This window comes from Dreissena polymorpha, chromosome 7 (assembly GCF_020536995.1).
Source record: "Dreissena polymorpha isolate Duluth1 chromosome 7, UMN_Dpol_1.0, whole genome shotgun sequence".
NCBI classification, from domain to species: domain Eukaryota; kingdom Metazoa; phylum Mollusca; class Bivalvia; order Myida; family Dreissenidae; genus Dreissena; species Dreissena polymorpha.
The window spans coordinates 69,015,103-69,042,898 of record NC_068361.1 but is presented as its reverse complement, the minus strand read 5'-3'; the positions used below and the strand labels follow the sequence as shown (position 1 = coordinate 69,042,898).

The following is a 27,796-nucleotide window of genomic DNA, read 5'->3' as shown; positions in this document are numbered from 1 at the left end:
ACCAAAAATTAATTCATCGTTTTGTATGTTGTAAAATAGTTTGTAATAGACAAATGAAGATGCTTATTAACTAATAATATCACTTATCTTCATTCCATATTTTATAATTATTTTGTTACTATCTTGAATACGCTGTCTTCTTACTTTTCTTATTATTTGACAAAAATTTGATAAATAATAAATATTGGTACCTAAAAATAATAAATGCAGATACCAAAAAATAAGTTCCTTTAAAGGTTTTTAGAATCATAAGTCATTAAAGATAAATAAAGAATGACTCTCAAAAACATCCGCGTAAAGTAAATGTTATAAGATTTCTTAAAACTTAAGCTAGTGTTTTGAGAATTCGTACTTGATAATGTCATTAACTGATCACATAAGTGGTGTTCTTTCGATTCTATAAAGGTCGTCTTGAGTTTAGACGTCACTTGCATTCGCTTTTATTGCGAACCCGTTGTTGCAACAATTTTGCATCATCATCATCGCCGTCATCATCATCATCGTCATCATCGTCATCATCATCAGCAGAAGCAGCAGCTGCAGCAACAACATTATCTTCATCATCATCATCATTATCAACATCATCATCATCATCATCATCATCATTTATCATCTTTTTCTTCTTCTTCATCACCTTTACCACCACCACCATCCCCATCACCATCAGTATCACCATCATCATATTATCATCATCATCATCATCATCATTTATCATCATCTTCTTCTTCATCTTCTTCATCACCTTCACCACCACCACCATCCCCATCACCATCATCATCACCATCATCATCATTATTATAATAATCATCATCATCATCATCATCATTATCATCATCAGCAGCAGCATCATCATCATCATCATCATCATCATCATCATCATTATCATCATCATCAGCAGCAGAAGCAGCAGCAGCATTATTAGCATCATCAGCATCGCATAATCATCAGCAGCAGCATCTTCTTCGTTAAAAACCTTCGTTCTAATTCCCTTAGAGTTCGAATTTATGATGAAGTATATTAACAAAATTAAGTTCCAGATAAGACTAGGGCAAATTATCTTGACGCACCGACGTCCTTAGTTATTTTACAGTGTTTTATGATCGTTTCAACTGGTAGTAGTCCCTAGTGCTCAAACGGGTACCCACAAAAAACCGAATCCGCGGGTCAAAAGAATACCCGCGGATCCGTTATTTTGGCTTCTCTCCTCAAACTTAGACAAGCTTTATTGTTGCTTGACAGGTTGTTTGTCCTGTACATGCACTTTTGATCGCTATTCCAAGTAAAACTTACGTTTGCTGATTATGTTCAACAACGTTGTGTAAACTTAATAAATAGTTTTATGCAGTTCAGTATTTCATTCATATTTAAATAAATCAAAACAATAAATAGTATAGTATTCTAAACAATATACTTGACAAATAGTTGAATATTTAAGAACGCTAAAACATGCTATGCCATTTAATGTAGTTTTATTTAAAATAACTTAAGTATTGTCTAACCCGACCCGATCCGAATTTTCTCGGGTATTTTAATTTTGACCCGCCGACCCGACCCGAAGAATATTTTTGACCCGTGTGAGCCCAAGTAGTCCCTGTGTGTTTTAACACGTTTACAGGAATAATATATCTTATATGGTAAACATTTCGTTGGTAAAGAAAACCAGGGCTTTTCACATATTAATTAAGAACTTCCGAATACGCTATTGTCCGTTGAGTTTTCTTTGCAAATCTGAAGTGCATCCGTGAGATCTGTGCGATTAATTGTTTACTGCAAACTTTCAGCACTACATATTCGTGTTGAACCGCAATACTTTTTCACTCTAGTTGTATTTTCCAACTCAGAGATATATTTATGAGCGCTGTTATAGCTGTCTAACCTATTGGTTGCCTTTGTGTGCACTTCATATACGGGTACCTTGCCTTTCTTATTTTTGCAGGACCTGCAATAAATGATATCCAAAAATAATTTGACACTTCTGAGTTTACACGCACATCATAAACACGTGCACTGTATTGTTTATTTAAGCTAGCCTCTCTCTTTCTAAACTCACGACTTAATAAATCTTTTAGAGCACTATTACGACTTATTTACATACTTATTTAGTTTGCTAAGTAAACTTATAAATGATAAGTTATAAAATAATATAAATGTATAGTATACAAATTCACTGCAAATATTATATTACCTTATTATTTTCTACACGCATCAAAATACACGCCTGTTTGCTTTGGAAACTCGTGTTAACAAACGAAAGCAATACAAACTCGTTTATAGCATAACTTGCGTTGAGTATCTAACGTAGTTGTCGTACATAAAAACTCAGCACTGCATGCGTTGCACCTTAAAAAATGTAAACTCAAACTTGACACTTCATGCGTGGAGCTTTAAATAGCAAATCTTTTATAGGTGTTGAACATGGAGACTCAGGATTACATACGGATGTGCGCTACAATGCTCATTTAACTTGTTAATAAACAAGCCATTGTATATAAGTAATATACGTGTGCACTATTTAGAGAGTGTACTACCATAGCCGTTGTTCATGCAAATGGTCTTCGTGATATCAATGCAGAAAGCTACCATTATATAGCACAGATGTTGCATAGCGTGTCAACGCGATACTTTGCGATCTATTACACTTAATAGAACGTTAATGTTATCAAGGCGAACTGAGCAGAACTTCATGTGTATGCAGGTTTGTTCAATTACTTAAACCACATCTTTGTCATTACAAAATTAGCGCTCCTTTGTGAAATTCCACACTTATCTTACCAATGTGTACATTTCAAACGATGTTGAGGTCATCACTAATTAATAGCAAACACCCCAGTACACTGTAAGGTAACCGGTGTCTAGTACCAGTCCTTGCATTCCGTCATGGACCCACTGTACGATTTCGTATGGAAACCTTCGCTTTATAGGTACCAAATTTGCCCGTGATGAAATGTATGGCCCAAACGCTGGATTCTCATGTACACCAATTTGAAAGGCTGGCCCATGACTTTGCAGATGTTAACCACATTCTTGTTAATACAAAAGGATACTAGTTTCATATCAAATATCAAAAATATTTATATATTCCCTGTAATAACACTGACATCTAGAAAAAATTTGCCTGGCATGCGTGTAGTGATTCGGAATATTCGAAAGCTGGATATACATTTGTAATTGTTAGACGCACAGCGGTGTATAACTGAATGTTGTTTATATACATCTTATAGTGTATTTGAAATAAAAACACGGCGCTTCATATTTGATAATATCACGACTTGCTCAGCCCAGACCATAGTAACAAAATTCCAATACATAATGCAAATATTCAAGATCATCTTCGTACGGGCGTCATCCGGTACAACTCTGTACTTGATTTCAACACAAATACTAGCGGAATTTACAAACACCATGAGCCTGCTTAAAGTGCATGTTTTGTCTTAAAGGCCAGACAAAGACATATTAGGTAGAAGAGAATACAATTCATATGTTTTCAGCAATAACTGCCTGTTTTCGTCTTAACGCCCACAGTCTTTAATATACTATATACATCAACTTGGGATACAAATGGTAAGGTGTCGATTAAATATTAAGTTTAATACAAACAATGACGTCCAAACGATTGGTGCTATAATTGCTGCAATAATTATATCATTGCGTCATGAATATGACATGTTTGTAAAAAAAATACTTTCTAATTTTGATACGAAATATCATCGGGACCAACAACATTTAACCTTGTGATCGTTTAAAGTTTGTCTCTGCAATCTCAAAAGCATTTTTGAAATATACATTATGATTGTCATTGCTAATATAGAATACCACGAGACGCAAGAAACTCTTTCAGAAAAATAACGATGTTCTTTAACAAAATTGATCTCAATAAAAAAATGCCAAAACGTGTCGCGTCAACCGTATACTGCAAACATAATTTGATAGTATCGTTAATGTCGGAATTCTATTTTAAACAACTAGGATATATATTGTAAAGGTGATATTTTCTCAAAACAAAATGAAATGTATTCTTTTTTTTTAAATAAAATTATTAAAACTGGGATCACCTAATGGAACAGTCAAAACAAGTATTTTGTGGTTTAAGGCCAATAGTGATGTATTAACATGTGTCTGCGCAATGTTTAACTACATTAGACGCCAAAATACTCAATTAATTATGTTTTGGCATGGTATTTATTAAGCGTCTAGTTAATTGATCAATTCACACGTGAGTTCACATGGTGATATTTGGTAAGTGATTTGTTTTGCCATATGGAACTGTTTCGAAAAGATAAAATATCATGACTGCAGCAAAGTGCAAAGTACTTCAATTAATGTTAACAGAAAGTAAATCGGTCGACAAGTGGTGAAGCAAAAACACTTAAGAAACGTGTTCATAGCAATGCTCTACTCTCTCTGTTGGTTTTATAATTGGACAATATTAACCTGATATGGATAGATTGTATTGACCGGATACTCATTTGAATATTTCTTTTTGATTAATATATTTTTAACTAATAACCCATACCCAGACACAGATGCATCGATGAAATCCTTACCATTTTGCAGTAGATCTTGTCATGCAACGTAACGTGCGCAGTATAAAAACGTTTGGGATTGTTTCTATTTCGAATAATTAAACATATAAGTTTGCTTGTAGAAAACATTATGTTCTGCAAGATATGCAACACAGTATCTTAAGAGTGTTTAACAAAAGTAGTAGTCGGGACTCATAGCGTTGTGTGACGTAAACAACGTTTGCATATTAAGCGTAATTTGGTGTGTGCAGGTTTTATTTGTTATTGCAACTTGATGGGCAGTACTTTCCGAGGCGGTCCTGCTGTCTAATTGAACCATGCTTTGACATACTTTTTATTTTGATAAGCACTTTAAGAATGACCTAGTGTTTTTTATAGATTCAATAGCTTCTGTTCTTTTTCTTTCTTTTTTTTTTCGTTTTCGCATACTTTTGTTCAAGTTTATAGCCGCCATAGCCGAGCAAAATTTGCGGTAAGTATCTACAACATCGAATCATCACAGTGCTCATTATTAAAGGCAATATGAATCGAGAACATGTATTGAATGGAATACTTAACGCACAACTACATTTATATCGTTTAGTTCTACGTGATATATCGAGGGGTTAGAGCCAAAACGTAATAAGTCCATTTTTCAAATAGTGGAGAAAAACGAAAAATAAGGTTTGACAAACTACAACTTTTATTTGAATATGAATATAAGCATAATATTATGTTACAATATTAGGTAAAAGTATTGTTATGGCATTATAAACATATCATAGAATTGCATACAATATTTAATGCTTTTGTATTCAAAATAGCACTTACTTCATTATGGCATAAAGGTAAAACATATATATGTTCTGCGTGCCACTGTGTTAAGAGCACTTGGTGCTACTTAGCATAAGAATAGTACCCTGCTTTTCCTATGCCATACAGGTCTAAGTTCCCTTAAGGCAAAACAGCCCTGTGCTATGCATCTATTTTGAGAGACTGAACGAAACATGTGCACTAAGCACAAGTTCATATTAATATTCATAATACGAGATATTATTATACAGAAGTACATCATTATTTCTTTTTGCATTCTAGATTTTAACAGTACATACACATGTAACAATACATATATTTCAATCAGTATTGATTTTTTATCTTCAACCTTCACAATGAAAGAAAGTCAAGATTCAGATTTTCTATTCCACATTTGAATCTTCACTTTCTTCCATTGTATCTGGTTCTGGAAGACTGTCCCTAGCTGTCTTATCAGATGGAATATCCTGGAAATACTGGTCATATTATGAAGGAATTATTCATCAGAGCAAAGTGATAGCAGGTATTTTTTCTTTGCTACTGTAATTGGAAGTTTGGCATCATACAAGGGTTTTAAGTCACATTTTATAGAAGTTCCTTTCCTTTAGGATTTAAGTTGCACACTCTGAAAACTGGTGTCATCAAAACTGCTCTTAAAAAACACACGCCCCGGATAACTTTTTTGCAGTTTTATCCATGTTATTTTTGTCCATAAAACGTTTTGTCCACTTACATTTACAACGTTTAACGGAAGTACATATTTGGCTACATGCTTGATATCTAAAAAGTCATAGTATTTCATCGGCACTACATCATACGGATTTCTTTTTCGTGCAACCTTCACAATTGTTTCTCACTGGCTTGGTACATATACCGATGTAAGTTTCTTTGCTCGTTCTATCGAAGCATGTACACTATAACAACTCCATCTGGGTATGTCCACTTTCTAAATACTTTTGTTCAATAGTGTCTCTATGTTTTTACATTTCTCTTAAGCATGCATCAATGCAACAGTAACATTCCTATTTCGATTTTGACCACAACAACAGTCAGAATAGAATAAAAACAGACATTATCTACTGAATTGTCTCTAGAAAGAGATTTCATGTAAGTCAAAAGACAAGTTCCCTCTTCACAAGAGCCCCGTTTTCCTTCAGTTTCATTCCACAAAAACCATGTCGAACTTGCGTTTTGTTAATGATAAAAGGAAAGATTGTAACAAATGAGCTTTCTTTTATAATAAACTTTACTCACAAGAGAACATGGAATCGGTAAAACAGCCTCTAGATCAAATGTTGCAACATGGTATGACTTGTCTTGTTTTGCACGAGACTTATCCAACTTCTTTTCATCTCTAGCTCTGTTTTTTCTTTTGATATGGTATTCAAAAGCAATTTTCAAATCGGTGGTTAGCTCGCCTGCTATCTCCGTATTTCTGTACACAGCGCACGTCTGAAACTGGTCCTTCTTGGTTATATGGAATGAATAGTTAAACTCCTCACAGAAAATTGTACGATACATTGAACTTGATATGTATTGCCTGCCCGTTTCTTTACAGATTTCTTTGTATAATTAATACAATTTACTAATATTTAAATCAGATCGTAGAAAACGCCTTTTAGTGTCTTGGCGTGTGTAATGTGCTTCTACAGTAGGAAATGCTTCTATATGATTACGAACATCTTCTATGATTGCATCTGGGGTTTTGTTATTGAGAGTGTGCTTTCCACGCCTGTCAAAGGAAGCAAATGATCCTGAAGATAGTGATTTCAGTGCTGTATCTATCATTCTGCCACCAATAGCTAACGTCTTCTGGAAGAAAGCTTTGCAAACACATTTCGTATCTAAGTGATATACTCTGGAAATAGCTCTGCGCTTTGATGAGTGTGTCCTTACACGACTCGGCACATCCCCCGTTAATGGCAATTGTAAAATATTGAAAACAATTCCTGAATTATGTGAATATGAATGAGGTTGGATTAACATATATCCCGATCAGACTATAATATTTAATACATTGTATACCCATTGTCTTTTATAAAAAAATAGTAACATAGGTTTTAACTCAAATTCCTCATGCATAATACTATTATGGTTACTTATTATAATGTGTGTATTATAAACTGGTAGGAGGGAAACTTTTGTTCTATATTTCATGTGCGTGAATTACATTTTGAACTTGAGTAAAATACCTCCTTGTTATACCATTCGACCCTAACATATTGACTGATTGTATTCATAAATGTAGCATTATTTGTGTTAAGTTATATTTGTATGTTTCTTTTTGGCTTTTGTGGTCATGTCCTTCATTAAAATATAAAAAAAACTATGTGGTAACAGTGATACATGCGTAGAAAAGTATAACACCCTGATGTGCGTGATGCTATTCGAGACTTAAGGTAGACGTAACTATTACTCTAAGAGAGATTGGCAGGATGTCACATGCTGAGAAACATGCTGATAATCATTAATTGCTTAAACAAGTGATCTACGTAAATTGATGCGGTGTGTTACAAAAAAAAGAGTATAATCATAGATAATGTTCTAAGTTCTTGAGGTCCTTCCGGAACAGTGCCTGATTTATGTGGAGACCCATAGTGTGTCCCACCACTCCTACCTAATTTAATTACTAGACTCATGAAAGTTTAAACGAATTTTAAATTAAAGCTTCAGTTTCCAGCTACATATGTATTTAGGTTTTACTGAAAGTTATTCAATTTTGGTGTGGTCTTATGCTGTGGGCGCGGGGGGGGGGGGGGGGAGAACCGGATTGCCCAGAGGAAACCCACCTGTCCGTCTGTCCGTTATAGTGAACACCTACCAAACTCACGTGCCCTGGGAATGGGGATTGAACCCCGGTTGCAGAAGTGAGAAGTGCATGTACCAACCACTGCGCTAACCGTAACCGGACAGCCTTGTAGATAATGAATTAACATAAACCTATTAAAATTGAGATTTTGAAAATCAGGTCAATGCCTTTGCTGCATAATACAACTAAATCTGGTCAACGTGTTTGCTGCATAATACAACTAAACCAGGTCAATTCGTTCGCTGCGTAAAAGAACTAAATCACGTCAATGTGTTCGCTGCATAAAACAACTAAATCACATGAATATGATTTCTGCATAATACAACCAAATCAGGTCAATGTGTTCACTGCATAATACAGATAAATCAGGTCAATATGTTTGCTGCATAATACAACAATCAGGTAAATATGTTCACTGCATAATGCAACTAAATCAGGTAAATGTGTTCACCGAATAATACAACTAAATCGTGTCAAATTGTGTTTGCTGCATAATGCAACAATAAGGTCAATGTGTTCACTACATTATACAATCAAATCAATGTGTTCGCTGCATAATGCAACAAACAGGTCGATGTTTTCACTGAATTACGAAACAAACAGGTCAATGTGTTTGCTGCATATTGCAACAAACAGGACAATGTGTTCGCTGCATAATACAACTAAATTAGGTCAATGTTTTTGCTGCATAATACAACTAAATCAGGTCAATGTGTTTGCTGCATAATGCAACAATCAGGTTAATGTGTTTACTGCATAAAACAACTAAATCAGTTTAATGTGTTTGGTGCATAATACAACAATCAGATTAAATTGTTTTCGCTGCATAATGCAACGTTCATGTCTAACTGTTTGTTGCATAATGCAACAATCAGGTCAATGTGTTTGCTGAATAATGCAACAAACAGGTCAATATGTTCACTGCATAATACAACAATCAGGCCAATGTGTTCACTGCATAATGCAACAAACAGGTCAATGTGTTCACTGCATAATACAACAATCAGGTCAATATGTTCACTGCATTATGCATCAAACAGGTCAATGTGTTCACTGCATAATACAACAATCAGGTCAATGTGTTGTTTTTCATTAAACAACTAAATCACTTTAATGTGAATGCTGCATAATTAAACACTCACTTCAATGTGTTTGAAGCAAAATGCAACCAAATCAGGTCAATGTATTCGCTGCATAATACTTCTAAATCAGGTCAATGTGGTAATTGCATAACACAACTAAATCAGGTGAATGTGTTTGCTTCATAATGCAACACTCAGGTCAATGCGTTGGCTGCAAAATGCAACGAAATCAGGTCAATATGTTTGCTGCATAATACAAAATTAAGATAAATGTGTTCCCTGCGTAATGCAATCAGGTTAATGTGTTGGCTGAATAATACAAAAATCAGGTCAATGTGTTGTCTGTATAATACAACACTGAGGTAAATGTGCTCCTTGCTTTATACAACAATCAGGTCAGTGTGTTCTCTGCATAATAAAACTAAATCATGGCCATTCATACCTTGACAAAGAAATTAGTTTTAACAGTGATGTATGCATTTGATTTTTCGTTCATTTGCTCTTATTATTGATATCCGAGTTTTTCAAATTGCAGCGTTTTATCTTCCTCTGATATATTGTTTAAGTGCTATAAGGTAACAACATTGCAGGGAATAAACCTAATTTTTGTAAAATAATACATTTCATTTACCCACACTCTATTTCATTACATTTCTATTTGATTTATTGTTTTTTAATAACCAAAAAAAACATCTGGAGCAGTTAGGCAAAACTTCCGTGTCATACAAATATAAACAATCAATAGGAAACATCCTTAAGGGTATGGCAATTTAAAAAAGTGCTATGTTGCAGATAATATTATAACATGTATATTGCCTTTCTAAGTTTTGCTTGTCAGCATGATCGTGGCAGTCCAACTAGTGTTTTCCGGTCAAAATTAGCAATGTTTGTATGAATCCGGAGCGAAATATACATAGGACAATTTGTTAGTGACTATCTGATATATCTGTTAAGTTTCAACTCTTATCGTGTTTAATTTGGTTGTTATTGTATCTATGAACTATGATGTACATAAAAGCAATACTTTACTATCGGTCCTTCACAATCAACATTTAAGTATGCCCTTTCGTTTACCAGATCTGCTTGCCGCTCCTCACAAGTAGTTATTTCCGTTGATCTTGATTGTGACACCAAATTGTATGTGGTACGTACAGTTCTTTTTTCGTCAATCTGGTTGACTGCCCCTTCAAGGCTAGTGACTAATTACTGACTGTACAATACTGATCTATACATCGTATCTTAAAATCTGTTTCTTGTGCAAAGTATGCTGTCTCATCATGTGTTTTTAAAAGTCCTTTGTTAGACAGAATTTTACTACCAACACCCTACCAGCTCACATGGAAATATGTATAATAGGTGCCTAATATACATAATTATGTATCTTTATCAAGACATGGCCGTGGGGAAAGATTCGTGCTTAATATCATTCAACATGTATTTCTATGAATTCAGTCAAGAGCCACTAATTCAGAAAACGGATGCAATTTTTATTAATTGCTATTTCCAGCCATCCACTATTTAAGTACTCACAGTCAACAAGGGTGTGTGTTGACATTCTTGTTTTACTGTAGCTGTCTTTTCCAGAGGTTTCGACCTAGATTCCTTTCCATACTTGTATGCAACGAGAAAATTGATGGCAGATATAATTGCGCACATGTTCATGTTTTTTGTATGCTATTTGCATCTTCCTCCCATGTCAACATTAGTAGATTTCACGCAAACAATCTGCCTTCCATGTAAACTTAAGTAGATTTTACGCAAACAATTGAAGGCCACAAGTTACTGTACATGAAATATTAATGCAAGACATTGTTTAATCTATAAAAAAACATTTTAGTTGGCAATTTTGTTATGCTCTCTTCCAAAAACACTTTTAATAATTTAACATTCAGAATGGAGGAGGATGAATGGTAGATTGTTCTCAAGTGGTTCAATACAGAGTCATGAATGCATACTTCAACCACTAGTAAATAACTAGAAGTGTTCTCCTCAACAAGGAAGATTTTATTCATAATGAGAAATGTTTAATTGAAACTTAAAGTGATTTTTGAAAGACACACTCAACTTAACAATACCATCATTATGATTATATACTTGGAAAAAGTATTTTGAGTATGAAACCCACCAATGGTTAAAGAGGTTTGTTTTTAGAACATTCAGTTCGTACACTTATTATACAATTTTAATCAAGCTCCACAAGATACTTTGCAAATTATTTGTAATTGACTGACATGTATAGTTTAATCATATAGAATACATGTGCTTTGTTATCTCCTAGATCATCTATGGCAGTATAGTATTTGCATATTTCTGCTAATAATTTTTTTATCATTTGTTTTCAATGGTTTTTATACCTCAATATAAGCAATAATTTCCTTTTGCCTTATTAAAATGGCATTAGCAAACATTTTGGTTCAAAAGTATAAAGTGGATTTTAACAAGTTTACAATTCCACTGCAATTTACAGAATCATTTTTATCTTTGCTTTAATTAATTATCATTCTTCCACCACCCTTACCCATTTTATGTAGACAAAGTTTGAAATTAAAGGTTATTTTGCGACAAATCATGTGGTTATACTGCAATACATTATGGAGTTATTCTGCTATCAAAACCTGTAAATTTTGTAGGGCTTTTTTCCTTCTTTGCGTGTGGCCTGGGTCATCCATATCACAGTTTTGATGCAAGTATTTCACAAATCTAATATATCCACACCATTTTACAAAACCAGCCTTTGTAAGTTGTTAAACATTTAACAGACATTTTATATTCAAAAGTACAATTCATCCGTCTGTCTGTCACAAACTTTTTAGAGCTATATCTCAGAAACTATTTAAGTTTTTTAACATGAAACTTCATAGGTGTCTATATATATCAATGAGGAGAAGGGGGATATCAATTCAATGCTTGTTGTTAAGGAATTACAAGTATGAAACCAGTGTTGTAACGTTAGTTCGGCTAAAAAACCACACCAGTGCATTGGACCGTCAGTAAATTGTATAGTAAAACTTGAGATCTTTTGTTTAAAAAGTCAGCATGGGGATCCAGATTTGTTTGAATGAGGAGTCACTTTAAAGATATCACAGTAAGATTTAAGCATGCACTTTTACAACGGAAATACCTTGAATCAGAAAGATCATGTGACGAAAGTGAAAACACTTGAGTAATGTAGTACTGGCAGAGAGCGAGGCAAGGGCAGCAATTTGGAGTAGATTTTCGTATTCTTATCCGTTTATATGTGTTAATATTCTTTAAAGCTTGAATAATTTCTTTTCAAATAGATTAAATTGCATTTTCATGAAATGCATTTTAATGTCAAACATTGTTTATATGTGTGATTTATAGGGAATCCTATGCGCATGTGACATGGCACAATTGTTATTGACAAAGGTTTTAAACTTGGAAAAATTATATGGCTTACATTTCTCACACGAGAACTAAAATTCAATGTATAACTAATGTGTCTAGCCACACAACAGAAATCACATAGACAAACATTTTAATGTTTGTCAAAAGTATTGACTATGGATCATTGAAGATACAGTTGAACCTGTCAGAATTTAGTTGCTCATATGATGTATGGTTTTATTTTTCGAAAGCAAAAGTATCCAGCCAATGAAAATATTTTACTATACCTATGCATAAAAATCATCATTTTACAATTTCTACAAGTATGTGAATATTGTTGGTAAAATTTTGAGGAGTTTGTGACTAAATTTCTCACAATTTTGAAATTTGTGGGATTTTTTTTTTTAAATAAATTGAGCGTCTTACTTTTACTTCACAAAAAAGGAAAGAGAGCCCTCTGTTGTCATGGTAATTCAAGAAATTCCCAGATGTTCAGTTCAGTAAAATGTGCCTCCTTAAATATGTGATATAGGAGACGTTTGACAAACATATCATCTCTGCATTCGGCCCAGTGAAACCACATTTAAGTAGTAAAATGTTCATACATAAATTACTTTACTTGGTTTACATTTTGCATGATTAGCTTAATATTTTTATTGAATGTAATTTCCTCAAATAATCTTAATGAACCTGACGAAAGTTATTATAATTTAAGTGTGTTGTCGTCATGAAAACACATGTATGTATTTTTGTGTGGAAAAAGGGCATATTATGTATAAACAATCATGTTAGATTTAAAATTATATATAGCTTACGTTGTTTGTTAAGTTAATAACCAACGGTTTGTTATTCTGATGTTTGTTATTAATTCCTATTCATCGGAACTCCAAACCGTTGGTGATTACGTCACGAAGACAATTATTAATTCACTTCTAATTAAATCATGTCCATTTTGTCTGGGTAAATCAACAAAACATGCAAAGTTTTATACTTCCATGCCATCAAAGTCGGGACCTACAAGGATTTCATTACAGTTCATGACACCGACAGCAAAGTAGAGCAAAGTTACAGTACAGATCTAATAAAGCAAACTCCGATTTTCGGTTTAGGCCAAATAAAATATAAAAGTAAAAATGTTTATCTCGACAATATTTAAATCAAAGTAAAATTTGGGCCAATTGATATCAAAAACCTGGTCAACAGGTTAAAGGTTACGCTAAAGTTGTAACAACTGTAGAAGCTACCCTTATGACTAAATGTTGATCACACTTGGTCAGAATTTGTATCATCACAATATCACAACAAAGATGAAATCTAAGTAAAGTGTATTCAAAACTTAGGTTACCATGTCAAATATAAGAAAAAGCTTATGAACTCTATAAATGCTTTGATTGTTTTAACTTAGTCAAATGAAATATAGCCTGAATGGTTTACGGTCGCATGGGTGATATAGATTTTATAAATATCAACATAATATTCAACATTAGCGCATTTAAAATGCAATACCAATAGGTTTCATATTATATATATTGACTAACATCCTTGTTAATTATGATTCTGGAGTCTTTACATTCCGCACTCCAGGGACAAAATCCTTTTAAACACATCGATAGACCAAAAACTACTTATAACTTATTATATTCTGAACCGCCTTGTCACTTAGGTTATGTAAATTGATGCCTATGTTGTAAATGCATAGTGATTCTCTACAGCAGTTGTTAAAATGTGAATGCAGTGGTAAAAGCTGGTCACAAAACGAGGTTCACATAATTTGTATAACAAAATTAAGAGATTAACCGAGACTTACCTAAGTTGAAGGTTGATCACAATTTTATCGACTGCATACTGTTAAATCTTCTGTGCTTGAGTAATTGCCTTGCATCTTGTATTTTGGTCCTCTACTGAGAGTTAGCTAACGTGGTTATTGGCTTCTCTTTGTGTTGTCTACAATCAGCTTCAAATCTCCACTTCAACCACTGGGAAGATTCGAACAAACCTTCACATAAATGATCAATGGGCGATCCTCTATCAAAGTTGTTCAAAACGTTCCAGTACGATGCATGTATTGATCATCAGTAGTACGGTGGCATATAGGCGACATTCACTCCTTTTTGTTAATCACTCCTCTTGTTTTACATTGCACTCCTCTTTTTTCTATCTCGTTCCAACGACATACTTACTTGAGAGAACGACCTACTAACTCGAACTCGAGGGAACAGTCAACTAAGTCGAGTGAACGATATAGAAAACAAAACAGGAGTGCACAACTAAATGAAAGAGGCGTGCAATCAAAAAAGAGCGGTGTAGTAAATATATGAGGGGTGCATTAAACAAAAGAAGAGAGCATTTTAACTTTCTCAAGGGAACGACTTACTAACTTGTGGGAACGAGTAAGCTATGTTGTGGGACAACTTACTAAGTTAAGGGAACGATCGAGATAGAAAAAAAGAGTGCAAAACTAAATTAAAGAGGAGTGCAACGAAACAAAGAGCGGTGCAGTAAAGTGTTTTATGCACTTCTCCTTTCATTGTTTTTTTCATTCTGCCTCTTCTAACCATGTTAAGGATGGCCCCCACCTTGCCCCTGTACTGACCTGTGGGTCATTTTTATTGTCATATGGGCTGGGATGGCCATGGAAGGAAGAAAGTGTAAGATTTTGAAGGGACTTGTTCACATATTTTGTGAGAAGGTTGACTGACATAAGTCAGTGATATAACTAAAAGAAATTAATACAGCAACAAATTTAAATTAAACAAAAACATACATATACCGGTAACTACAAATTATACAAATATATAGCAGTACATATTTTATGGAATCGTAATATGCTTTTACTGTTTTTTTTAATCTGTATATTATTTTAAGTAGGCATGTTTTAATAGACATGCGTATCTTTGTTTAATATTTATTTTATGTCATTTCATAAACTGTATTATTTCCGTTTTAAACCGAGACTGTACGATTTTGTCAAATATTTATGAATTTATATAAAACGTGTAAAAACTTATTATACATATATTTCAATATAAATTAAAATAAAAGTTAAGATGGACATGTGTCGAAAAATGCGAAATAAGCCTAATATTTAATTCTGAAATCGACAATGTCTGTACAGTCGAATTCGCCAGCATGTATATCATGCATGTACGATGTGAATCTGAATTTTGTTTTACGGATCATTTTAATTTACTGCAACCATATCTATTCATACGACACACGAACACTAACTCCGAACCTAATACAAAGATGAATGCTTCGGTTTTTGTAGGAAAATATATACGAAATATATTCGTTACAGTCGGCTCGGGGCGCTAATTTGTCTTTGCTGCATTTTATGAAATTCGTCTTTAATGTATATTTTTTCTTGCCTATTTTGCGTTATTGTAACATATTTAAATCAATATATTACAATTTAACACATACAAAAATCGTATAGTCTCGCTTTAATAATATTTGTTAAAATAAATTGCGAATTTTTTAACCAATTTATGCAATATTGTTCCATCTTAATCTGTAAAGAAAATGACACTTAAACAGGGCATCAACAAGAACGATCAAGAACGTGTCCTTTAAATATTGCTCAATCTGTGTCAGTTTGCAGCATGTATGGGGAAAAATTGTTGCATTGTTTTACTGATAAGGGATTTGATTACAGAACATGAATGTATCTTTAAAAAATTTCTATAAAATATGTGTTCGTCATTGTCAGTAAACAAATTGACTGCATAATGTTACATCAAATACTGCCAGGAGAAAAAAAGTCAGTTGAGGAAGCCAAGAAATCATGCGAGAATTTCTAGCTGCTTAACTACTCTGGAATGTATGGGCTTAGTTTTAACCTACGCCTTATATATTTTAATTTGAGTAAAGATTTATGTTATTCAAATAAAAGTTGGTTTGCTATATTCTCAAATCTTTTTTCTAAAAATAAGGGATGTAGTTGACACTTGTTCGTAATTTCATTTTATCGTTCCTCAAAAGGTTGTAACTCTGTTGCTCTGGTTTCTTCCCTACCATTGAGTAATTAAATGGTAATTAAAATGAATGCGTTTTGGTTTCCTTTTATTATTGTTTAATTTGAGTTGCAATGCTATGAGGTTAAATTTTATTCACACTTATATGTATCGTGAATATTGCTGGGCCAAGTGTGAGGTTGACCGTTCCAAGGCGGTGACCCAAGCTTTATTCTTATATATGTTTATGTTGTTTTGTATTGTGTTGTGTTGTACTATTTGGCAATTGGTCACTTGCCTTAAATTAATGACCAACTAATTGCATGTCACTAACATGCAATACTGCTCCATCACCTGGAGTTTCACTTCTTTATTTTCAATGAAAAATTTAAAGATATTATATTATTCACTACAGTAAACATATAAGAACAATGATTAAAATATTCTATGTCTTCAGAATATCCACAAAACATGTGTTTATCATAAATCATTAGAAATTAAAAAAAACTATAACGATGCGCACACTCCGGCAAGTTTTGTCCACCAGTTTATACTTTTAAACATAAAGATTGACGTTTTTAAACGCATATTCCAATGACGTCATACTGTGGTTTCACTTATTTTAAGGAGGTCTCATTTTCGCACACCTACCATTTCTCCAATTTATGATCACTGGAATATTTACCAATAAGGTTTTCCGCATTCTTCACGTTAAAAGTGAAACGTCGAATCAGATCAGTCGTAACACCCTATGCCGTTATGTTTGAACATAAGACGTTCTTCTGACGTTGATATGAACTCTTTGTAAAAAATATAAGCACAACTTTCGCATGTTAAACTTTTATTTGAAAATAAGTTAATAGATGCACAGCTTTTAACATGCTTTTTCAAACTTTCAATGTGTAATGAACTGCTTGAATGCTATAACCATAAAAGTATACATCTGCAATAAAGCCTGTCTATAGTGAACATATCAAATGGCACTGAAGTCAGAGAGACATATACCTGTAATACAAGTATAAAATTAATTACTGCAAAATCTAAAAAAGATAAGCATTAATTTCTTCCTGCCTTTCAAGTCCAAATTTGAAACATTTTAGTATTTTAATTATTATAAACATCTTTTTACACACAAATATAATACCTAAAAATCTTACCTTTTACTGTAAATGTAGTTTCCTTTGAAAACATCTTCTTTCTATAAGAAAGAACTTTCAATGAGAAAGGTGTTGAAACAATTATATTATTTTACCATCTTAGTGGGAGAACAGTGTCTTTTATCAACATAAACACCGATAAAGTCATATTTCTCCCTATCTAATTACCCATAAGCACAATAGTTTGTGTTTCCTGTTGATATAAACCAGATACAGTAATTCCTTTAAAAGGTAAGGGCTTCATATTTTATTTTTTACCTTGAATAAGGGGCACAACTGGCTTATGTTAAAATGATTTAAGTGCACTTAAATCCTTTTGGCACATGTATTACCTCTCAATATGTATGAAAACATATTGTGCCAAAAAGACTTAAGTGCTATTAAAGCTTCTTACAGTCATGAAAAGGATATAAAGCATTCTGGCATACAAGGGATTTGTCGATAAGCACTTAGTGCACCTTGGATCTGTCGGATATACTATGTTGTAAACAAGATATGATTCCAGCGAATAGTGCAAATTGAAGAGTATTGGAATAGCTTTCTAAACGTGCAAAAAAGTGATTTTTGATAAAAAGTTCACTTACCACGTTCTGGCTCTAATCCCTCGATATATTAATTCATCCTGTGAAAGCATTGGTGCCCTTTACTATTTTCACACGTAAGCTAACACGATTTTGGCGGCCAATTCATTATTCCACGTTTTCATGAGAAACACTTTTTAAATACAGTTAATTTATTTCGATTCTTTTTAAACGCATAAGATGTTAAGCAACACATTTTTCAAAAATCGCCAATCCGGATTTTTCCAAAGTCCATCATGAGAACTTATGGTTTATAATATCGATTGTTTATACTTCTACGTTGATATCGACCTTATACAAAGTTGCCTATGTTTTTTTAAATCAGTTAAGTAGGCTTGACTGTTTGGATGTACACTAGATTATTCGGAATCAAATATGAAGACTTCAATTTCAGCAGAACGATTCTTAATCGACACACAAGGCAATCCGTTTTAGGATCGATTTTGGTAAAGTGTAGTACAGTTGATGGTCAAAATGTAACAAACAATATTAAAATTGTGTTTTACACATATTAGGCGCAAGTGTTCATGAGGTCATGGTGTAATTGTCAAGCCGTACAAAACATATGCATGATCAATCAAAAAGCAGAGAAAAGGTGATTACATTTATTTGTTTATTTGTAAATAGGGGGCGAACATGTATGATCAAAAGAAAAAAAATTTATTTACCCATCGTTTTTTTACATGTCTGGCTCTACACGTAAACAGTGTTTGGCAAGCAATGTATCACTATGCCAAAACATAAAGGTGTGTCGATGTACTGGATTGTGACGTAATCACACATTGCGGCGTAAACACAAGCACTGCATCTCCGTTCAATATCCGGCCTAATAATAGGTGTATTTATTAAACAATAACCCTTCCTAGTCATGTTCTCTGCTTGAACACAGTTATTTTCTTAACAAAACATCATACTTTGGAAGACCGTATTAATAGCATGTTTGTACTTATAAGGATATCCTCGATCTGTGTTAGGAAAAATCATTGCCACAGTCACAAATCCTGAAAGCAACACAAATATCCCGAAATGATACAGGAACTATGATCATGTACGCGGTCAACGAAATGTTATCCTGTAAATACTATATAATACTTTCAAGGGTGTACACAACAATTGCAATTTCTTTTGAATGGATATTTTACTTTACGTATTAGACTATGTCTAAAAAATTTCACTCATGAGTTATTGGGGCAGTGCGGTCACGTAATAGTTACATATAATATATAACATAATAATGTCTTAATCATATTTCTTACCCATAACAGTATAGTCTCATAAATATTGAATATAGCCCGATTATTAACTAAAATCGCTCAATAGTTCAATACAAAATACTATTTTCATAAATATAAGCACAGTTTTAACGTGGTATCTATACGTCGATTGCTAAAATATAATGTTAATATATAAAAAAAATACTTTTCCGCGCAAGTATTATTAATCTGTTTTTCACTTCAGTTTTATCATGTTAGAACAAGTGAAACTGATTTCGCCGTACATCGTGTACAGTCACATGGCTGGGTATACGACCGTTATGAAGCATGAGGAGACGAGTAACTCCAATATCAACTGCTATGATCTGAAGTAACGATCAAAGTCATCACCACACCACTTAACTATAATGTGTGTCCATTTTCACGTACGCGAAGCACATGCATTTGTAAAAAGATATTTGGCGAGATATATTTGTTTTAATTGCTTTTAATGAACCATCGGGTAATGTTATGAGCGTGTTTTGAACACAAGTCAGAAGATAACGAGAAAATTGTAATGGAAGTCTTATTTTGACTAACGAATTATAATTCTACAAAACATAAAGGGTCGCTTTTGCAAAGCACTGACACAGATTCTTGTTGCGATAAATGCACAATTTGTCTGGTACGGAAAAAACATTGGGGCACATTGACATTATGCAGGACAAAACAACTATATACATGTGGTTGAAATGTGTTTTTATACATGTACGTTGTATGTTAATTAAGATCTAACATTTCACTATAAATGCCGTATTAATTTTTTTACATAAACTACAAAATACCTGTTTAACGATCAACCATCTGTATTGAGAGGACGAAATGCATAGCAAAATGGTTATAATTTTACAAATTAAACTTACAGTTCCAACATCAGGAAGTATTTTGTATAGTCATCAACACTATTTTATTCGAAGCATCCAGGAAGCTCGATGTTTCCAGTGTTTCCGGCTGTTCCTTTCAGAATTATGTACACGTTTCCCTGTGAACAAGCTCTGAATACATCAGCAGCAATAAAGCTTATTTTATAATCGAAAACTAAAACAAAACACATCAACATTTGAGTGTGAAATTACTTACAGGCGTATCAACAGAACAATAGATAAGGTAAGTGAAGGATATTTAAACACTGACATTTTCGAAAATATGATAACTTCCACAGCTCTTGTACCGTAATGGTTAAAATATACCCGCCGATAAAGTATGCAAGTGTTATTTGAACTATTTCAGTTTTAAAACCTTAGAAAATATGTTTGGGAAGGTACCTCAACACTGTTGTCATACTACAAGGCGCACTGTACGTTGCAATTTATACTGAAATTACCATACGTATTATCTGTCATGAAGACAGTACATAAGGAAAGGGTCGATTACGAAACCCTATATTATTTGATAACATCATATCGGAAACCAAGTATTTTGCAAACCTTCAATTTCTTTGGAATAATTCACATAAGTTGTACCCAGAGTCAAGCGATAATATAACACACCGTCTTAAAGATGAAATTGCAAAAACATATATGTTCAACTAATCTCGGAAACGGGAGAAAACAATTAAGATCGTTGCTAGATACACGTTGTGTGTCATTAGTTATCTTGAATTCTTACTGCGTGCATGATGTGGAGGAAACAATAGTATAATCCGATCAAAATTGATTGTTCACCCCAATTGCTTGTAAAAACATAACTTCTAATCATGAATTTTCCATTGTATACATTTCTAACGCGTGTTATTCTCCGGACGCAAATCCATTGGTATTTATGATTCAGGCGCGAGCTAACATAGTAAAAACGGAAAAAATCGTTCGCAACTGATCCGGTTTTTTTTTTGTAAGCATAACACATGACTATGTGTAATAAAGTCCGTCACTTCTCCGACTTCTTAGTTTCAATTGTAATAATTGCACACACGCCTACATCAATTAAGTAACAAACAAATCTGCTAACGTCTACTCGTATATTTTTTCCGAAAAGTCGTTTCCTTGTTTGTGTTAGAAAGCAGAAACCTTTATACTGTTGTAGTTAATCATTGGTCACTGAGCACAATCTAAGCAATATGTACATTTTCACACGGCAAGAAGTTTATTTTATATATTTATTATACATGTTATATTACTGCCTCTTTAACGGATTAACATCTTAAGTCGAAATCATTAGAAAATTTCCTCTATGAACGCAATTTATATATATATGTATATATGTATAGATATAAACATGCACAATGTGCCTATAAAGATGTGTACACAAGTTATTATATGTATACCGAATCGCCATTTCATCTCAGTAAGCAGGCATATTAAGAGGCTCATATTGAAATAGTATAACATTTGTTATGGCATTTATGAACAAAATATATGAATTTCATGATGCCAGTCAATTGAACAAACATTTATTATATTTGTATATCTCCCACAGCTATATATCGAAAAAGCATTTCAGAATTATAATTGTTTTATCTTAACTATATTAAACATTATATATAAAAAATCCGGGAAAGTATTGATCGTCTCCTGCTAATTAAAAACTATTTCACGGTATTATTAAAAAAGCAAACTATTAATTGAAAAGCAAAAAATAAGTTCACTATTTTATTCAGCTGTATTTATGTAAGACGTGTAAGTTAATACAAACACATACATTTGTACGTGTGCCATAGTGAAGCATGTATTACTTATTCACATCATGAGGCGTCGAGCTTGTCTTACAACGAAATTAATGATGGTCGCCTTGTTAAGAATGGTGAACAACGCACAGCAAACGACGAAGGATTTCCACTTCTTCAATAGACTGCAAGACAAAACAATTATTACCCCGAGCCTGTCAACATTCCACGGTGATATAAAAGAATAACAAACGTTTTGGCACAGTTTGGAGTGCTGAATGCATCTCTAGAATGCCCTATGGATGCAACCATATGTGACGTGCAGACGTTTACATCGTTTGTAGATGGCGTCGCTGCTTCGTGTACAGCGGCGTTTCAGTTGACAAACAATCACAACAAATACGCCGTTGATTTGTCCAATCAACGATTATGTCAGCCAAACAAGATAGTAGAAGCAATCATGCAAACAGTTCCAACCAGATCAGCCGAGGGAACACCCCTTTACATTGTTCAGCTGTTTTAATGCCTGCTTTAAAGGAAGGTTATAGGATGAGATCATTTCGCGAGTCAAAAACTATTAGGACTCTTCTTGTTATTATTTTAAGGAAATTGATGCCGACTACAGTATAACCAGTATTTGACGGGACCACGTAAGTAACTGTCCAGCTTTATATATAAGATAGAGCCTGATTATGTCATTATTCCAATGCATAATCTTACGGTGAGTGACTCTCATATGGAAACCGTCCATACCGGAAGTAGAAATCCTGGGAAGAAATCGTCAACATGGTCAGACAACAAGTGTCGCAAGTCAATCTGTCAATTTTGCGATTCTGAAAATTTAGCTTCGTAATACAATCTGTCAGATTCATATCAACTGCAAATCCGGCAAAAGATGTCGCTGTTGTCAACGTAAATAATATGTTTAGCATCATGTATATCATTCATCGAAATATGCGCGTATTAAGAAAACAGCGACAGTGCATTTGAAGCAGGGATCCCGATTGGCACCTGAGAACGCCGACTATAGCAGTTATGTTGTCTGGTTAACATCGACAGGTAGCTATCATATCGTAACTTCTCGGAATTAAACTAGCTTACCCTGTCACCGCATATGCAACTTTTGGAAATTCCAAGCTGATTTGAGCAGACGCATAAAGGATTATCGTGCGGAATTGCGTTGTTCTTATTTTGTAACGCCCCAACCTGATTGCATTCAAAATAAGGATACCTTCTTTGTGGTTTTCTTTCAACTACGAACGGAGTCGCCTCCAATTGTTACATGCGAGGACGCTATCCATGAACGATGCCTTTATCTATAGATTTGTTAAGCTGAAGTGTACTGCGGTCTCACAGGAAACGAACTCTTCTTCTGGAACTGACAAACGTCAGATGTATTAATACTTGGAAGAGATATATCCCTTCGTTGAAAACTAAGAACGATGTAAGCGTACCACATGCAAAGAAAAAGATACAATGTCTGTGAAGAGAAAAATTCATGTTTCCAAAATTTGACGACATTATTATGGAACAGAATTGAACGCATATTTATAGAATTCGACTTTGACGCCATTAAGCCTGACTTCCAAAACGGGCAGAATCAATGAAAACTCCGATAAGTATCGTGTACGATTGCAGTTGTCGTAGATAATGAAACGGGCCCATCCTGAACGACTATTTACGATCGACTTCAACAGAACAGTTTGCACTCACTAACGGGATTTCGAAAACCGAGCACATGTATTTTATACACCAATTAGTTGTTTTTAGTACATCAGAAAGTAATTTGCAATTTAAAGTAACGATAACGCTCAAAATATCGAATATTTCGTAAAATAAATCTAACCCATACACAAATTATTGTTCCTTTTAGCAAAATGCAAAATTTAAACGTCAGATGATGTCTGGTAACATTGATTTAACGAGATACAAATTGCTCGTTTTTATATTTTTGTGTCACAAATAACTCCATTTTTATTTCCCGCGAAATATCCGAACATTGACGTGCGAACGCGAGATTGGATTCGGTCAGCGTCGGAAGCATGACGGCAGCAGTTTTCTCGGAAAGCGTGTATAAATTATGCAAATTAACGCAACCCGAATGAGTCCGATCCTGATTAGATATCATTCACAAAACGGAAGTAGATGACACCGTGGAACGATGTTTAGACGCTTAAAAGTTGCCGAATGTTTGTATTTTTAAAGTGTTTACACCACCAATGTTACTTGTTTTAGCGTCTTCCTATTGTAAATTACTATCGTATGGTACTGTTTGTTATTGAATTTTTTTATATAGCATAATACAGTAAGTATGTAGTATTGGCGAGCGTGATAGTGGCTTCAATACAGTTTTCTTTTGCATTTTTTTCTCGTAATACTTTTACTGTATTGTGGTTTATGATTCATCAACGTTTATATGTTTCGAACAAAGTAAAACGATCGTAGATTCTTGCTGTAATTTATCAAACAAGTACGATGCAATATTATATGTCGGCAGTGGCGAAGCGCTAGGTAAAAATGTTTAACTTTTATATTTATTCCAACAGCATAACATGTTTATGATGTGCTTTACATACAATCTGTTTTGATTGTTTAATAACTTTCGTCTTATGATTTAGCTATAAGCAAATTTAAATGATGTTATTAAAATGTCATAAACCCACTAAAACTCCTCATAAGGTTATAAATCAAATCAACCTTGTTTGCGGATTTTACTTTGTTTTAAAGTTACGCTGCTGTGTAATAAAATACACATTTACCGTTAGGCAAAAAACACTATACATACTTATGCAACTCGGTACGCCATTACATAGCTGGTTTCCTTTCATATTCTGTCATTGCGTCAGAACTTAGGTCCACACCATCGTTTTATCTGAACAAATCAATCGATACAGCCAAATATAACATATAATACATTGTCCAATATGTGTATGGGATACATATAGTAGTTCAACTTAGTGATGTATGCTTACTGTTAAAATAGTCGCACAAATTGCGTTACATGGATGAATTATTAAGATATTACGATGCAGCAACACTTTTGGCAAAGAGCAAATAGAAAGAGGATAGTAATAAGCTTTACCGCGAATATAGAAGTTCGATCCTGCTCTGAACCCTGCTCTGAGGTGCTTTATTGTTGATTATACATATAAGTCAATCGAATCAAAACATTAAACGAACTAACCATTAATAATTTAGAAAAACAGTAAGTGCCGTAATTATATCGAATAACGTATGTGATTGGCAATATTATTGTCATCCCATGGCGCTGTAACGCCAACGAAAATCACTTATAACAGCATCATTAAGGATCTATATCGTATACAGTTGCAAACAACAACACTTACATCATTATTGTTACATTGACTTTCAAACGTCAGTTTATTTATTATTAAGTTGTTTATTAAAAGTATTATTATTATTATTATTAGTAGTAGTAGTAGTATATGCCTTTTCTCTACAATCTGGAAATAAATATAAACAAACAAATGTATTCCTACTGAGAATAACTGCAAAATAAGGCATACACTTTTATAAATAAGCTTGTTCAGTAGATAAATTAATGTGTTTTGAACAATTTAATGAATACTATTCGGATAACCACATTGTAACGGTCATTGCGATTAATTTGTGAATGAAGATCAGTCATAGTGTATTAAAATGTATGTACGCAATATTAAACTTCATTTGTAATAAAACTACTCGCCACATTGTGTTTTAGTCTGGCCCTAAGTACGCGTCAAGTTCTTTAATTTATACGAGTGCGTCTCTCCGATACTATTTGTAAATTGTTTTGTTTTCCCGTATGCAGCTGTTTCGAAATGCTTATATATCACGACTGTGAAAAGTGTAACTTGGAAAAGCATTCAATAAATATCAACAGAAAGTAAATCGGACGGTAATTGCTTATTAGCACAAAACACACATATTCATAAGTGTACTTCTTTAAGGAGCCCTTTTTGTTGAAGAGTTTGTCTGTGTGTGATTCATTTTTAAATGCAGAATTGATTTTAAGGTCAGACAAGAATAGCCAATGTAAAAAAAGAATTATATTACAAGCATTTGAAATAGATACAGAAAATAAAACGTGAAATGGAGACCTTTATGAATAAAACAAATTGTGTGGGGGTAGTGGCAAGGTGTTATTTCCCTTTCAGCTTAAGCACGATTACACTTCTTTGAATAAGAATGCTTTTGTTATTGATAAAATTATGTGTAACCAAACTTAATACTGTAATGTCTTTATCTTTGTTTTATTTTTAAGGGTCTTCTTTACGAAAAGTCTGAACATTTAAAATAAAACCGTATTTTGTTAGAACGGAAATCAATAGTAAATGCGTTAACCACCTTTTGAGTTTATAGTTCGCCTGATATTGCTTGATCGTATTGACCGGCAACACATTTGAATATATATTATTCCTTAATCAAGTTTATGCTAATATCACACGTAATGTATCGAATAAGCCATTAAAATTTAACATTATATATGGTCTTGCTAAGTAACTCATGCGACTTGTCGTTTGTTCGAATAGCAAAACATATCTTTTTGCTTCTAAAACATCTTTTGGGCAAAATGAGTAACGAAAAAGCATTTAAAAAAAAAATAGTCTCGCCTCATAAAGTGTGACCACCTTTGCCATCGTAAATGTCGTAAAATTGTTACCATTATGACCAATCAATTTTGCGGACCAATGAAGTAGTTTAATGATTATAGTTTTAAATCGAAATAACTGTGTCCACTAAACAGTTGAAGAGGGTGTACACGTCTATGTCTTATAGACACCATGACATTTCCTCTTTTAACTGTAATTAAAATTATTTATTATAAACAGTCAATTACAAGTTTAGGTGTAGGTGTATTTTAGGTGTACTTTAGGTGTATTCTCCGTCCATCATATATGTCTGTCTGTCTGTCCGCATGTCCGTTCGTCCGTCTTTAAATATTCCTGTGATATCTCATAACGTACTAAAGCTATTGAAATGAAATTGAATACTTATACAGGTCGATTTGACGATTATGCATGTCCGTTTTTCACCACATAAGGTGTCTATTACGAAAAAAAGAACACTTATTAAAATATGTAATAATCCAAATAGTACATACGAAATGATAATAAAATATATTATGCTGTTTGTTTCTGTACGTTCGTCAGAAAAATTTCTAAAAGTATATAAAATATTATGAAACTTGGTAAACACGTTCAGCCTTAAGTTGTCTAAAAGTCTGGCTGTCAAACCCTGTTTCGGTTTATCCGTACGTCTTTCAGTTTGCATGTAAAACTGAATAAATTTAAAAGTACACCTTACTGATTTATCAGAAAGAAATGAAGATTATTAGTAAAACGATTACAGAGAGCTATGTGGGAAGTATTCAAGACGTTACGGTGTTCTCCCTAGGTAAAAGGTCACTTTTATTTTAAATATAACAATACTTATAATCTAATTTATCAGTAACTACATAAAATAGTGTCATGAAACTTGATATACAAATTTAAGCTACATGTTTGCTTTTTGTCTGTCTTTCCATTGATGTGTTATCCATAAGTCCGTCGGTCCGCAAAGTAATTTTCATATTATGAAAATTACATATAATATGAACATGAAATTTGGTTTACATGTTAAAAGTGATGAGAGGTTTGTGTGTGACCCGTTACATGTATTTAAGCAATATCATATGTCGTGCAACTGGTGACAGT

At 33.4% G+C, this 27,796-nt stretch overlaps 1 protein-coding gene across 7 annotated transcripts in view; it reads left to right on the top strand.

Annotated features, from left to right (window-relative positions):
- Positions 1–27,796, top strand: part of LOC127837691 (3-oxoacyl-[acyl-carrier-protein] reductase FabG-like) — a 325,705-nt gene that overhangs the window by 141,790 nt on the left and 156,119 nt on the right. The window lies entirely within an intron of this gene.